Source organism: Diceros bicornis, chromosome 26, assembly GCF_020826845.1.
Source record: "Diceros bicornis minor isolate mBicDic1 chromosome 26, mDicBic1.mat.cur, whole genome shotgun sequence".
Lineage (NCBI taxonomy): Eukaryota > Metazoa > Chordata > Mammalia > Perissodactyla > Rhinocerotidae > Diceros > Diceros bicornis.
This window is the reverse complement of record NC_080765.1, coordinates 25,833,549-25,849,688: the sequence shown is the minus strand read 5'-3', so window position 1 is coordinate 25,849,688 and position 16,140 is coordinate 25,833,549. Positions and strand designations below refer to the sequence as shown.

The 16,140-nt window shown below is 44.9% G+C and overlaps 1 pseudogene; it reads left to right on the top strand.

Annotated features, from left to right (window-relative positions):
• The first annotated feature begins 1,036 nt into the window (after positions 1-1,036).
• LOC131421996 (acyl-coenzyme A synthetase ACSM2A, mitochondrial-like) overlaps positions 1,037-16,140 on the top strand; it is a 74,823-nt pseudogene continuing 59,719 nt past the window's right edge.

Below are 16,140 nucleotides of genomic sequence, written 5' to 3'. Positions count from 1 at the left end.
GCCTCTCTTAGGAGATGAGGCCAGAAGAATGAGAAAGAGCCAACCGTGGAAAGAGAAGGAGCAGCAGGAACAAAGACAATCAATATTCCTGCCCAGGAGCTGGTAAGGAAATCTTCACGCCTTGTTCTTTTGGAAAATAGGAGAGTAGGCACAAGTATCGGAGACCTTGAGCATTCTGGCTGCTGCTGCCTAGATAACAGGGAATGGAAATGCAGCCAATTGGCAGAACTCCTGGAATCAAAGGTCATTAGATTTAAATTCTGCAACCCCCATCAAGGTGCACGTGGAGGAACTCAGAGACCAGCCTGCACAGCCTTGGAACTACTTTCCCTGGAGCCAGTGCATGGATGGAAACGATAATTACAACTGTTACAATTTCTACAGTGATTCTCTGTGTTAGGTTCTCTGTGCTAGGTGCTTAGTATTCAAGATGTCTGAGTCAAGGTTCAGTTGAAGGAAATAGAGGCTACTTGTATTAGTCAGCATTTACTGTAGTAACAAACATCCCAACGTCTCAGGAGCTTATAACCATGCATGTTTTTTCCCGTGGGTCTGTGGGTTGGCCGTGGATGTGCTGGGCTCAGGTCAGCTCACATGTGCTATCATTCTTGGACCCAGGCTGAAGGTAGGCACCTATCTGGGACATGCTGCTCTCACGACAGAGGGCAGAAATGCAAGAGTTCCTGACCAACCACACAGTCGCATCCACTCATTGACCAAAGTGTATCCCATGGGCAAGCCAGAGTCAATGAGAGGTGGATATTACTCTTCCCCAGATTGCACTGGGCAAGTCACATGGAAATGAATGGGGACATATATCCTACTACAGGGAACGGGCAAATTGTTGGGAACAACAATTCAGTCTACCACACCACTGTATTTTAAGAACAAAGGGATTTGTTGCATGGAATTGGGTGTTCACAAAGCTGTCAGAGGTGCTGGAGATGTAGGATCTAGACAGGGTGTTGTGTTTTTGGAGAGTGGCACAACAGAAGGAAACTGAAATGTGCCAGTTCACTCACAAGCACAACAGATTAATTTCTCGAAGAACCTCGTAAAGCTGGGATGAATCTCCTTAAGCAACTGATGACTATACAGGAAAGACTGACCTCTGTCTCCTGTTTCCTTCATAGGTCTGACCATGCACTGGCTGTGGAGACTCCAGGGGCTTTGTATCCTGTAGGGGCTCAGATGTCCAAGCTCACTGTCTGCATTCATACCAGGCAATTGGCAGCCCTGCAGTGGGGCCACCAGGAAGTCCCTGCCAAGTTCAACTTTGCTAGTAATGTGGTGGATCACGGGGCTGGCGTGGAGAAGGTAGTGGGGTGGGGACGAGGCACAGGGTTGGACAAATTGGCTGAGTTCATTAATCACCCATTCATTCAATAAATATTTATTGAGCACACACATGTCAGGCAGTAGGATGAGCTATGAAGATGTCCACTTTCCAGGAAGGCAGCGTGGGGTGGGAGCAAGAGAGCATGAACTTGGCATAAAGACGAGCCTAAGAGACTGGTGCAGAGTGGAGCGAAAACCCTGGGCAGCTGACACACAGTTTGCCTGCCCATGCTGCACGTGCTCTGTTGTGACCTCCCAGAGTCAAACAAGGACTAGTGTGTTGGGGTCATAGAGGAGGTGGCTTTGGGTTTAATAAGAGAAAATCAGCACTGACCAAAGACTGCATCAGTCTTCTCAGAAAGTTATGTGTCCTTGTCATCACGGTGTGTAAGCAGGATGGCCGCTAGGCAGGGGTTGTCAAAAGGGCTCCAACATGAGAAATCAGAGAAAGAGAGTGATGAGGAAATTTCTGATTTTCCTTTCCCTCCCCGGAGTTCTAAAATTCCACCCCATTCACTGCTGATCCCGCCCCTGCCTTCGCTTGAAGTTCTGTGTACTTTTATGGAGGGTGGAAGGATTCATCTTGGCTGGGATGGGGAGAGAGGTGGATCTGCCAGCATGGGCTTAAAAGAAGTCATAATCACGGTGTTGTCATGACAAAGCCTTAGTGCGGAAATCGCAAATGCTGGGCCTCTAGGCTGAAGATGGCTCATGGTGCAGAGTGTTCTTAAAAAAATTTGGTCAACATTTTAAAATTGAAAAATTTCAGATAAAAATTGAGATTTCTGGCTTTTCTGTAAAAGTAAGAGCTCCTTGGAATAATGAGGAAGGCCTTTACTACCATGACTCAAAATCCTGATTCCATAAAAGAAGTAATTTAATAAATCTACTACATAAACATCATAAAAACCTCTCCTTTGACAAATAACACTATAAGCAAAATCAAAAAACTAATGACACCCAGGGGAAAAATGTTCAACTCATAGCACAGCAGAAGAGTTAATATCCCTAACACAGAAAGAGCTCCTAGAAGTCAAGAATGAAAAGACACAACCCAATGTAAAAGTGGGCAAAGTAGATGAAAGGACAGTTCACAGAAGAGTGAACTCGAATGGCCCTGAAATGTAAGAAAAAATGCCCCACCTCACTCATGCAAATTAAAACTTCGCTGAAATAAGATTTTTTACGTCTCAGTGCAGTTAAATACAAAAGTTTGACAGTATGCTCTGTGGACAGGGCTGTGAGGAAATGGACACTCACACATTACTGGGCAAAGTGCAAAATGGTACAACTCTATGGAGAGGAATTTTGAAATATCTAACCCAATTACCAATACTTTTTCTCTTTGACTTTGCATTATTGCTCTCAAACTATGATATGGGGACTGCTGAGGATACCAGAGACTCTGAAATCAAAACTTTACCAAAAGAAAACTAAGACAATTGGAACCCTTGTGCGTCACCAGTGGGAATGTAAAATGGTACAGCTTCCATGGAAAACAATGTGGCACTTCCTCAAAAAATTTAAAATAAATAAATAATTTTAAAAATTAAATAATGACTGTATAATCCAGCAATTCCACTTTTAGGTATGTACCCCAAAGAATCAGAAGCAGGGTCTTGAGATATTTGTACACCCCTGCTCATCATTATTTACAATAGCTGAAAGGTAGGAACAACCCAATGTCCATCAGTGGACGAATGGATAAACAAAATCGGCATATCCATACAAAGGAATATTATTCAACCTTAAAGAAGAATGAAATTCTGATGTATGCTACAACATGGATGAACCTTGAAGACATTATGTTGTGAAATAAACCAGACACAAAAGGACAAGTATTGTGCGATTTTATTTATAAGACGTGCCTAGAGTAGTCAAATTCATAGAGACAGAAGATAGAGTGATGGTTACCAGGCTGGGGGGAGGTGAGACTGGGGAGTTGTTTTGTAATGGGTACAGAGTTTCAGTTTTGGATGATGAAAAAGTTCTGAAGAAGGATGGTGGCGATAGTTGAACAATAATGTGAATGTACTTAATGTCACTGAACTGTACACTTAAAAATAGTTAAAATGGCAACTTTTATGTGTATTTTAACACAATAAAAAAGGAAAACAAAATAAATACACAAATAGAGAAAGGAAGAGAGAAATTAAATAAATAAACAAACAAAAAATAAATACATCAATTTAAGGTAACAGTTGCCTTCTTCACTTTCACTCTCTCACAAGTGCACAGTGGCATTTTCCAGAGGCTACACGTGGGTGATCCTGCAACAAAGTAAGTGCAGAAACAGAAAATAAAATCCAACTGTCTTCTATTAAGGAAGACGTTAAAGACATTTGCAAACATGTAAAATGATGCCTCTCTTATTGTTTTTTTTTTTTTGTTTGGGAAAGTATACTTACCTCTGTATCAAAATGTATCTTATTTGTGGTAATGTATAATGGTTTTATTACTGTTATTTTTAAAAGCACACATTTATAAAATTTCTCAGTTTTAATTTCTAGTACAGTAAATATTGATAGATAGAATCCATATAAATAAAAATTCTTTAGGGTTTTTAATACTTCCTAAGAACCTATAGGGGTCCTGAGATTAAAAAGCCGACTAAGCATTGGTGGGGCAATCCCAAGACTGGCATTTATTCTATGTGCTCACGTACCAGCCCAGCCTGATCAGTAGGTCTTCTCTTTCTTCAGGCTGGGAAGTGGCCCCCCAGACCAGCCCTGTGGTGGGTGAGCAGTGATGGGGATGAAGTGATGTGGAACTTCAGCGAACTGTGTGAACTCAGCCAGCAGGTGGCCGATGTCCTCTTGGGGGCGTGTGGCCTGCAGCGTGGGGACCATGTCGTGGTGGTGCTGCCCCGAGTGCCTGAGTGGTGGCTGGTGACCCTGGGCTACATGCGAGCAGGTTGGTAATTGAGCACCTGTACTGGGCACTGTCTCCCTTATGAAAGAAACTGATGGCAGAGAAGTGCAACCATCACCCGCTCAAAGATGCCCCCTCCCCATAGTGTGCTGTCCTTCCTCGTATGGAAATATTATCCTTCTTCCGTTTATTTACGCAAACTGTTTGCCAAGCACTCTGCTAGAGGTTGCTAGTATGGGGTGAACAAAACATGGTCTGTGTACTCATGGCACTTACAGGTCTTTGGAGAAAGATAGCTATTAAACTATTAATTGCACACATTATTTAATCACAATTTTAACAAGTGGCATGAGAATTTCATAAGGACCTATTCATGTGACCTGTAGGCCACATCCAGGCCACAGCCTGTTTTTGTAAATAAAGTTTAATTGGAACAGAGCCATGCCCTGCTCACAGGTTCTCTGGTTGCCTTTGCACGATAGTGGCAGACTTGAGCAGTTGGGACAGAGAGCGTCTGGCGCACAAAGCCTAAAATATTTACTGTTTGGCCCTTTGCAGAAAAAGTTCACCCATCCTTGCTATAAAAGGAGACTCAAACTGACTAATCTGAGGGGGTCACAGAAGGCTCAGTGGAAGTGAAATTTGGGCTGAGATCTGAAGGATGAGTCGGATTTGGCCAGGAGAGGAGGCAGGGAGGAGTGCTCCAAGCAGAGGGAATGCACAGAGGGGAGGGAGGCTTGAAAATGATGAGAGAAGCTGCAAGGACGTCTGTGTGCCTGGAGTCCAGGCAGCGAGGAGGAAGGAGTGGCAGATGGCCCTGGAAAGATGAGTGGGCGCTGAACTGCAGACCCTAGGGGCCGTGGTAAGGGTTCTGGCCCTTATCCACTGAGGAATGGGAAACCATGGACGGATTGAATGATGTGATCATTTTCTGTTTGTACAAGGTCACTCTGGTTGGTACGTAGACAATAGGATGAAGGAGGCCAAGAATGGGGGTGAGAAACCCAGATGGGAGACGAGGGATGATGGTGGCTTCAACCTGGATGGGGTGGTGGAGGTGGAGGTGAGTGGATGAATTTAGGAGACAATGAGGAAGAAACTGATAGCAGGATTTTTTGATGAATGACGTATGGTAGAGGAAGAAAGCCAGGGTGATGGAGAAGTCACAGACACTTAGACAACTGGGTGGATGCGGCTCTCTTTCACTGGAGTGAGGGGCACAGGGAGAAGCAGGAATGGGGGTGTCAGGAAAGACGACTAGTTCAATTTGTTAACTGTTGAGTTGGGGGTACCCGGGTGATGTTCAAGAAGGGATGATGAGTTCTAGTTATAAAAATAAGTCCTGGGGATGTAATGCACAGCATGAGGACTGTGGTTAACAATACTGTATCATATATTTGAAAGTTGCTAAGGGAGTAGCTCTTAAAAGTTCTCATCACAAGAAGAAAAATTTGAAATTATGTGTGGTGATGGATGTTAACCTATTGTGGTAATCATTTCACAGTGTATACATACATCAAGTTACAGACATACCTCATTTTATTGTGCCTTGCTTTATTGCGCTTCACAGATGTTGCGTTTTTTACAAGACCCTCCACCAGCACAAAGATTACAAATCACTGAAGGCTCAGATGATGGTTAGCATTTTTTAGCAATAAAGTATTTTTTATGTGGCTCCTGAAGTGTTGTGAGTGGAAAGAAAGTGAGCCAGGGCTAAGAGCTATTTAACAGGAGGAACGTGAAATCAGCTTCATAAAAGGTGAAACATAAGTCTAGTTATTCTCCAAAAGAATAAAACAAAGTCACAAGAGTTTCTTCAAGACAGAAAACAAAAACAAAGAAAGATCAAGAGCACTCTTGCCTAAGAAAATGCATTCAGTGTCCCAGGTTTGGGAAAAAAAGCCGGGACCTAGAGCACTGTGGTGCTGCAGGACCACGGACAGTTCCAGGTGCCTTTCCTTATTTTGGTGACTGTGTGAGTCTGGATACAGGAAACTCCTGCAGGGCATTTTGTGTGTGTTGGGGGCGGGGGGAGGTTGTATTGGCCTTAGACTGTCAATGGTGTAACATTAGGCAAATCAGTTTCTCTCCTTAGACCCCTTACAGCTCTGATAACACAGAGAAATCTGGGTTCAAACCACTCTGATCCTTTGTCCCCTTGTTATTGTTATTCCCCATTGGTCACCACTACCCGACCTCCCCTCCTCCATTTACTCCCCACTGGCTGTTTGCATCGGGCTTCTCTGGGGAAGAAGACAACCCTCCCTTCCAGTTCTCTCTAAGTCATTTGGCTTCTCCAGGCCTCGTCTTCATGCCTGGGACTATCCAGATGAAAGCCAAAGACGTTCTCTATAGGCTACAGCTGTCCAAGGCCAGGGCCATCACAGCTGGGGATGAAGTGACCCAGGCAGTGGACACCGTAGCGCCTGACTGCCCATCTCTGAAAACAAAGCGACTGGTGTCTGAGAAAAGCCGGGATGGGTGGGTGGACTTTCAGACACTAATACAGTGAGTACCTACACGTCTTAGCCCAGGTTTTCACGAAAAGTAGAAAGGGCACCAAGCACTTCTGTGCAGGTGCTTTATTGGGAAAGTCCAGGGAGCAGAGTGTGGGACTGGGGAGAGTGAAGCAGGGAAGAAGAAAAAGCTAATGCAAGAGTTTATTATTGAGTCACTGCAGGGATAAGTGGGGCTTGATCTGCAGGAACCTTCTGAGGAGCACACAGAATGCCTCTCAGGATTGTCCACTAAAGGACTGAATGTTGACCCATCAGAACCTGACCCCCAGTGGTGGAGAGTTGAACTGGGGGGCATTATCTACCCCATGCTTCTGGGCTGCACATGCATGCAGAGCAGGCTCAGAGTCCCGTGCCATGGTGGCAACAGAGAAGCCCTGGGGCACAAAGTGAATCACCTGTGGTCCATACTACAAGCAACACCATATGTGTTGAAACTTGCCCAGAGTTGTTCACTGCAACCATTGCTGGAATCAGAGGTGAGGCCAAGAGTGTATGAGGCAAAACAGAAGAGCAGGCTGAATACTGAGTTTCCAGAGTCCTCCTCCCACCTTCTCTATCCCTAAGCCAGGCTGCTTCTCAATTCAGAGGACTCTATGTGTCATTCTAGCCGTCAGTAGCAGGACTGGCTGGAAGAATGCATTTCTCTGCCACATATCTGAAATCCTCCCATTAGAGACACCTACCTTAGGAAACCCCTAGGGAGAATGAAAGCTTTTCTAATGTCATGGTCTTTAAGATAACTGTCAGAGAAGTGGACAACATGAGACCAGCTTTGACACTTGAAATCGGGACACTGGAGGAGGGGTTCAGGAGATGTGCGGATGCTTCATGGGAATGGAAGAGGGTGTACTGGGAAAACTCATACTAACTGAGCACCTTCTCCTTACCTGGTGTCATGCTAGGGCTCCAAACAACAATCAGATCAACATTTATTGAGTTCTTGCTGAGCAAGTTGCTCATTTCCTTTGTGTTACAGTTAACTTTCTTGATAACTCAGTGAAACAGACAGGTATTGATCCCATTTCACAGATATGGAAAGTGAGACTCAGAGAAGTTAAATAAATGGTCCAATGTTACACAGTTAACTAAGTGCCAAACCCGAGTGGTTTTCAAGCCCAAGTCTGAGTGACTCAGAATCTCATCATCTTAACCTTTCATCAGCCCCCCTCTGAAGTGGGTTGGCTGACTTGCCCTTGCCAGCGTGGGGGAAGGTGGGAAGAGATGAGTCACCAAGACATCTGGTGTCCAGGGCAGATCTGAGAAGGTGACAGTCCGTGTCTCTGTCAGAACCATCCACCCATCACTGTGTGGAGACTGGAAGCCAAGAAGCAGCTGCCATCGACTTCACCAGCGGGACCAGTGGTCTTCCCAAGATGGCACAACACTCCCACTCAAGCCTGGGCATCAAGGCCAGGATGGATGCTGGTTAAGAAGAGATCTTTCTTTGCAGAGAACTACACGACCAGGCCTTGAGACTTGCCTGAGCACAAATCGAGTTCTACTGGGGTGGGCTACCATCTGATGCTTCTGAGATAGACGGTTGGGAAGGGGGACACGAGGGAGCAGGGCTTAGCAAGCTGGGTATCCAGTGACCTCTGGTGGGACATTTCTGTTTCAGATAACATGGTATCTCAACACCTCTTCAGTGGTTTGAGCCACATGTCTACTAGACTGAATGATGAACGTAAAGTTTATATGCGTTTCTCCCCAGACTGCTCTCTATCTTGTCCTTTGGGGTGCTAGTAATTTGCTTTGATGCTCCGGATTCCGAGAGGGCGTTTGTGTCAGCAGCAAATTGCTTTTCAAATCCATTGACGTAGAAGCTGTAACTGGGTTAGTTAGATGAACTGAGGTCTCAGAATTTCTGGATCTCAGATCTCATAATTCAGAATGTCCTTCCACTCTACACCAACACTGTCAGTGGAATCAGGAAATACTCTGCCAAGATTGTCATGCGATAATAACAAGAGCTCTTCAGGGTCTTTTTCAGTGGATCCTGCTTACCATATTAATTTTATGATTAAAACTAGAAAAATATTTTAATACAAAAAACCCTCAAAAACTTAAATGTCCCACCTGTGAGCCAGTGGTGCCAGAAAATTAAATTATTTAATAGAAATTATTTCATGGAATAGCTATGGTAAAATGCAGTTTCTAAAAGATGAGAAGATAAATCACTTAAATGTAACTAAGATGTTAAATTCCCAGCCCCTCCAAAATTTGGTCCTAATAGTCTATGACCCAATTTCCCTACGGAGTTGAAAGCATTAATCATCTTCAGGAAGGGACACACACTATGGAGATTCCCTGCCACAAGGAAGTTCTTCATGTCTGGCCTATATCACTTTTGCTTTAAAACAGGGCTGATACCTTTTATTCTGGCCTGAAGAAAGGGAACAAGTTTTGCCCTGTACCAGACCCTCAGCTGTGCTCAGGAAATTCATGATTCTTCAAAGAAAGAGAACCAAAGGTTTACCCAGCCAAACTTGAACTTAGCAAGGCTCTTGTTAGAATATTCACTTAGATGTCTTCCATTAGTAAACGTTTCCTGGATGGTTACCACACGCCAAAACTGTACTACATTCTGGGGATAAAGTGAATGAGACCCAATTACCTGTTAAGTCATGGGAGCTGGGGTCACACCTTCTGAATACTTGCTCTTTCTTGATACAAGGATGTGTGGATAGAAGACCTCTCCTTCCCCCTGCCTGCTCACACTTACACACACTGCTACGAGCATACACAAACACACTCAGGTCCACACAGACCTGTGTACACACACCTACCCCTCCCGACACGTATGCAAACACTCATGCTCCACTCACCCCAGCTTGCACTCACGTATATGTACATGTGTTTCCTCCATGTTCTCAGCATGTGGACAGACCTGAAAGCCTCTGACATAATATGGGCCATCTGAGACACAGCTTGGATATTGAACCTCTTGGCCTCATTTCTGGAACCCTGGCTGTCAGGAGCGTGCACATTGATCCATTCTTACCAAAGTTTGACCCGCTGGTCCTTCTAAAGGTAAGAGAGGATCCAGTTTGCACCAAATGGTCAGAGTGAACCCAAGGTTTGCACACTCCAATTTATTGCAGTTTCTTTCAGTTCACCTAATTTTGACTAATCCTTGTCACACAGATGGACAGTGTTCAGTAAGCGAGATGGAAATGGTCCATGCCCTCATAGAGCTCATGGTCCAGGGAAGGAGACAGACCCATATACAGATAAAAGGAATATATTCAGGAGACAGGCATCATGGGTCATTTATTTACTCAACACGCATTTAATGGGCTCTTGCTCTGTGGTCAAGTATCAGATAGATGGTGGTGAACCAAGTGTAAAAGAGAAGAATGGAATATTGGAGGTGGTGCCATCTGTATGTGTATGTGTGTTTGTGCGTGTGTGTGTATAGAGTGCAGTCATCTTCAGTGTACAGGTTGAAAATAATTTACATGTGTTAGACACTTTAGTAGTCAGCTCAGGCTCCTATAAAAAAATAGCATAGACTGGCTGGCTTAAACAACAGGCATTTATTTCTTACAGTTCTGGAGGCTGGGAGTCTGAGATCAGGGTGCCAGCATGGTTGGGTTCCTGGTGACAACTGTCTTCTTTGCTTACAGAAGGCTGCCTTTTCCCTGTGTCCCCACATGGTGGAGAGAGTGAGCTCTGGTGTCTCTTCCTCTTCTTATAAGGACGGTAATCCCATCATAGAAGCCCCACTCTCGTGACCTCATCTAAACCTAATTATCGCCCAAAGGCCCCACCTCCAAATATCACATGGGGAGTTGGGCTTCAACATGGATAGCGGGGGACACAACATTCAGTCAATAACAGACACCCATGTAACCCCCACCATCTCAAGACGTAAAACATTCCCACCACTGCAGATAGTGCTCATCCCCCTTCAGGCCATTGTCCACACCTGTTCATAAGTTATTCACTCTTTTGGCCTCTACCACCATAGATTAATTTAGCCTCTTCTTAAACTTCATATAAGTGGAATCCTACAATATGTAATCTTTTGTGTCTGGCTTCTTTGACTCAACATTCCCTGTGAATACTGTCCATATTGTTGCACATATTAGAAGTTTGTGCTCTTCATTGCTGTATAGTATTCCATTCTGTGGCCCTATCACAATTTCTTTTTCCATCCTATTGTTGATGGACATCAGGGTGACTTCCAATTTGGGGCTATTATCTGTGAGAAGTTTTGAAGAATAAATGTGAGTTTTTCTAGTGGAACTTGATGCGGTAGCCATTAAATGAAATCTATAAACTACGTTACCCTGGGGCAACAAAGCAATGGAAATGGGTTCATTTTGCCTGCGAAGTCATGCCCTACGTTGGACTCTATTTGTGATGGGGAGTTGGGTCACTGGCATCCTGGGGCCTCCAGGTCTCTGTAGCAGTTGATGGCCCACCCCGACTTGTGTTTCGCTGGCAAAAGAGACCCCAGGAGCAAACTGAGGCGTGGATGATATCCTTAAAGGTCAAAAGGTCAGGCGTGGTCTGGGTTCTCTCAGGAGATTCTCTTCAGGTGATTCTGTCATTCTCTGTTTTAAACAAATTCTTACTCTGCCTCCTTCCAAAAAAGGATTTGAAGTGGCTTTTAAGTGTCACAAATAGAAAAAAAAAAACAATGTAAAATTATAAAGCCTATTAGGAAAATACAGGGTGGAGATAGGGAAGAGGGGAAACTAAAGACAGTAAGGACAAGTACAGCAAATAAGTGGATAATTACATGTTGAGCTTCCTGTAAGGCAACGCAGTAAGGGAAATGGGATGATCTTCATAACTTATACCAGTTCATCAAGGGGACTCAGAGGAAACAATTACATCATGCACTAATGTTAATCATTTTTTCTATATATTTTTGCCTAAACCATCTTTGTAATAAATTCTGCCCAAAGCAAAGCATGGATGGAGGTGGTATTGCATAACAGTTGAGAGTACAGGGTGCAAATGCTGGTTCCACTACTTGCTGGTTGTGTGACCTTGGGCAAGTTACTTAGCTCTCTGAGTCAGTTTTCCCCTCTTTAAAATGGGAGTGATAATGCGAACTCTGTGAGGTTGTTGTGAGAATTCAGTGAGATAGCACAGGGCCTGGCAAGTATTCAGTACTGGCTATTTTTTAGTAGCACTTCTTCTGAATTGTCTGTAGGCAATTTTAACTTTTCAAAGCACTTTTCTACATGAATTGTATCCCAAAAATATTTTTGGGAAATAGGGCTGGAATTAATCTATTATAAAGCTAGTCCCAGCAAGTTAAAGACTTAACCAAGACCACATAGCTGATTTGTTACAGTGGCTGATGTCTTTTCCTTGGTGACTGGAGGTTTATGTAATTCTAGAAGTGTGTTTATGGGGGCAAGTCATTACATTGGCAGGAATAGGCTGCCAGGATTTGACAAAAATGTTCCAAATTTGTCCTGGACCTTTTCCCTATAATGATAGGTGGTCATTTCTCTGTCATTTTTGGCTTGAGGGTGCATGAGAATTGGGGCTCATGTGGCCTGAAATAGACACAGCAAAGAAGCTAGGATTTAAATCCGGAGCCCACCTCCACAGCTCATGCTCATAACCACTGTGCCTACCAGTTAGTTTGGCATCTGACCTGATGGGCAGTGTCAGCTGGCTCTCTCCCTCCAGGCCCTGCCCAGCTACCCAGTCAACAATGTGGTAGGAGCCACCATCATTTCCTGGATGTTGGTTCAACAGGATCTTTCCAGGAGATGGGGCTTTAGGGATTGGAAAGAGCCTCTGGTCTATTGGCGCCTCCTCCTGCCTCCCCCACATACACACGTGCTCATCTATCTGGCCCTCTGAGCACGGTTAGCCCCATGAAGCTAACTTCATTGTCAAAGCACCTAGAATCCAGCTCTAGGCAGAGTTTGGTTCCAGGGAGGCTCAGAGGAACAATGACCTCTCTTTTCAGTTACAAGTTCCCACATCTACAGAACTGCTTCAGCAGAGGGGGGACCCTCCTTCCAGACACTCTGGAGCGCTGGAGGGCCCAGACAGGACTGGACATCTGAGAATTCTATGGCCAGACAGAAATGGTACCTGCTCCTAGAACCATGGGCTGGTGAATGTGGTGGGCTTCAAAAGGCTCTTTAATAATAAAAACATGAGCCACCATTTATCATGCACTTATTCAGTGAATATTTATTGGGCACCTACCACGGAATAGGTATTGACAATTCAGCAGAAACAAAACAGGCATAGCTCCTGCTCTCACGGAGATGACATTCTAGCAGGAGTCGGGAGAGAGACATAAGCTACTAAATATATGACATGGCAGATGGTGAGAAGGTCTGTGGAGAGAAGTCAAGCTGGTGAGAAGGGGTGAGGTGGGATGAGGGGCTGCTGTTTCAGATATGGTGGTCAGGAAAGTCCCCTGCAATGGGGTAGCGTTTCTGCAGAGACCTGAGTTTATTGAACATGCAGGCACTGTACTAAGCTGCTCAGATTGAAGTGAGGGGTGGGGAGAGGAACCCACTAGGACCCCACCTCACCTGCTGAGATACCTTCTTGGAACTCTTGGGGCCCTGTGAGCACGATGTGGATTCCCGTCGCTCTACACTATGCCACTTACCCAAACTACCTGGGGAATCCTTCCCCCCAACTCCTTTCCCCAGTGCTGCTTCTTGGGACTCTCAGGACTTCTCGCCTCCTCTCTCCAGTGTTTTACCTTACATCCTTCTATGGCTAATGGGTCCCCTGGCAGAACTCCCGAGAAGGCTCATGGCAGGGCTGTGATGTGGAAGAACTTTGCACATGTGGGGAAGGGCAATGTAGTCATGGCATGGGCTTCCAGCCTTTCAGAGGAGGCCATGTTTAGGGACTGCTCCTTTGGACACCAGCCTCTCTGTAGGATTCATTTCAGGATTCAAGCAGAGCTGGTCCTCTTATGGCAGATAATTTAATCCCATATTATTTTAAAGGACTTTTGGTGTCTGTGGTCACTTGTTAAAGTATGGCTCCTTCTAAAGGGATTATAATGTGGTTTTTAGTTCCTCTTCCCTGGGGAGTGGTCAATCAGATTGCTTTCCACTGTAGGGCAACCCCTAGGATGAGGGTTCCAGTAAAGGGGGAGCCAGGGAAAGGGGAGGGAGGGAGCCACCAAATGAGAGGCCACTTCAGGACTGTGTCAGGACCTGCTCTGCTGAGTCTGTCTTTCTTTTTCTGTGACCTGTGAGCCTCCTGAGGTTTGCTGATCCACCCACGACTTCCCACAGGGAATCACCTGCAGAGTTTCCAAGACAATGAGAATCAGACCTGGCCACCTGGGACCGGCCATTCCCCATTATGATGTGCAGGTTTGTTAGGGGCACTAAGGAGGGAAGGAAAACACCAATTTTTCAGTAATTTAGTTATTACATTTCTCATTGAGGAAAAATAACAGAAAGTAAAGATATTAAAAGGAGGGAGGGAGAAAGAGAGGAAGGAAGACAGAAAGGAAGAGAAAAGAGAAAATTATTCATATTCTTATCATCCAGAGAAAAGTACTTTGAATAGCTAGCAAATTAGCTAGCTCATTAGTTATATAAATATAAACATTTATTTATTTTTATTTATTTATTTTTTTGTGAGGAAGACCAGCCCTGAGCTAACATACATGCCAATCCTCCTCTTTTTTGCTGAGGAAGACTGGCCCTGGGCTAACATCGTGCCCATCTTCCTCTACTTTATATGGGATGCCGCCGTAGCATGGCTTAACAAGTGGCGCGTCGGTGCGAGCCCGGGATCTGAACTGGCGAACCCCGGGCTGCCGCAGCAGAGCGCACGCACCCAACTGCTTGTGCCACCGGGTCGGACCCCTAAATATATACATTAAAAAAGAAATATGGGTGAATCTTAACATATCATTTTGTAGCTCACTTTTATCATTGAAGAATCTTGGGTGACCCTCTTTCCGGGTGAATTAGCACCAATCTACAGCGTGATTTTTCATGACTGCATAGTGGATAGTCTGTCTCTACCGCTCTTTATGCCTTGTGTTGGTCAATAGGTGATTTCCAAATTTTTCGCTAGTAAAAACAACACTATAACCAATATGCTGTAGCTAAAATATTGCTCCTTTCCTCTATTTCTTCAGGCTAAATCCCAAGAAATAGAATGTGTGTATGTGTATCTATGGTTATGTGTATGGGTGTATGTATCTAAAGGGTAACAATTTTTATTCAGTGTTATGTGTAATTGTCTGCTCTCCCACCCTTGACTGTGATAACCATTTACAGAGCCCTTTTTTTAGTATCTTATTTCATTCTCGTACAATCCTGTGAAATAAGCTGTCATTATCTGTCTTATAGAGGAAGGCCCTGAGATGTAGAGTTTAAGTAGCTCAAAGACAACTAACTAGTAAGGCAGCAGAGTCATCATTTGAGTTTTGATCTGTGATGTCCAGGGACGTAGGCCTCAAAGATAATGGGAGGCTATTATATTTCCTGAGCTCCTAAGGCCAGAAGAATCTTCCCAAGCTCCTCTGGTCCAGTCTCAATAAGGGGCTTCTCCTAAACCATCCCAGGCTGGTGGACTGGAGATCTGGGTTTAAAACTCTTGTCTTCCCTTGGTTTCTGGTTCTTGTTTTCAGTGACCACTAGAGTGAGAGGGTCTTCCATTTGACCAACTCAGCCCTTCCATGCTGCCATTCAAGCCATTTCCTGTTACGCAGATCAATCTGCTTCTTCCTCCAGGTCATAGATGACGAGGGCAATGTCCTGCCCCTGGTGCAGAAGGAGACTTGGGCATCAGGGTCAAGCCCATCAGGCCTATAGGCATCTTCTCTGGCTATGTGGTGAGGAACCCCCTCTCCTCTCTCTGTCCACTGGTGGGGATAGGGGGTTCTGAGAGGGATGAGAGGGGTCCCAAAGTTATGAACTTCCCAAGAGAGATTGGCAAGACATAGGGACAAGGGGTGTCCAGTGTCCAAGAATGGGCACTTTGCCAAGAGAAAAGATTGGCCATTCATCCCTGTCATCCTTAGCCCGTCACTAAGACCCCATTTGAAGAATCATCTTTCTCCAGACACCCCTTTCCACCCCAAGAAGTGCTTCATGCCAGAAAGCTTATTGCCTGTCAACTCTATACAGCAGTGTTTTCCCAAGGGCAGCCCTGCCCCCACCCCCAACGATTGTCCCTGCTCCATGCCATTGATCTCCTTCAAAGCTGTGCTAGATGCCACATTGAAGCCACCACACAGTTGGAGGCACCCCTACCTTCGGACCTTGCAGCGTTAGAAACAGATGATTCTTGAGGCTAACCGGCTCGATTTACAGGTGAGGATGGTGAAGACAGAGATTACAAAACTCATCCAAGCCCGTTATCATTGAAAAATGGACAGGGAGGACCTCAAACACGTTAAATAATAAATTAAATAATAAATCCAGTAATAATCGTTGCTACC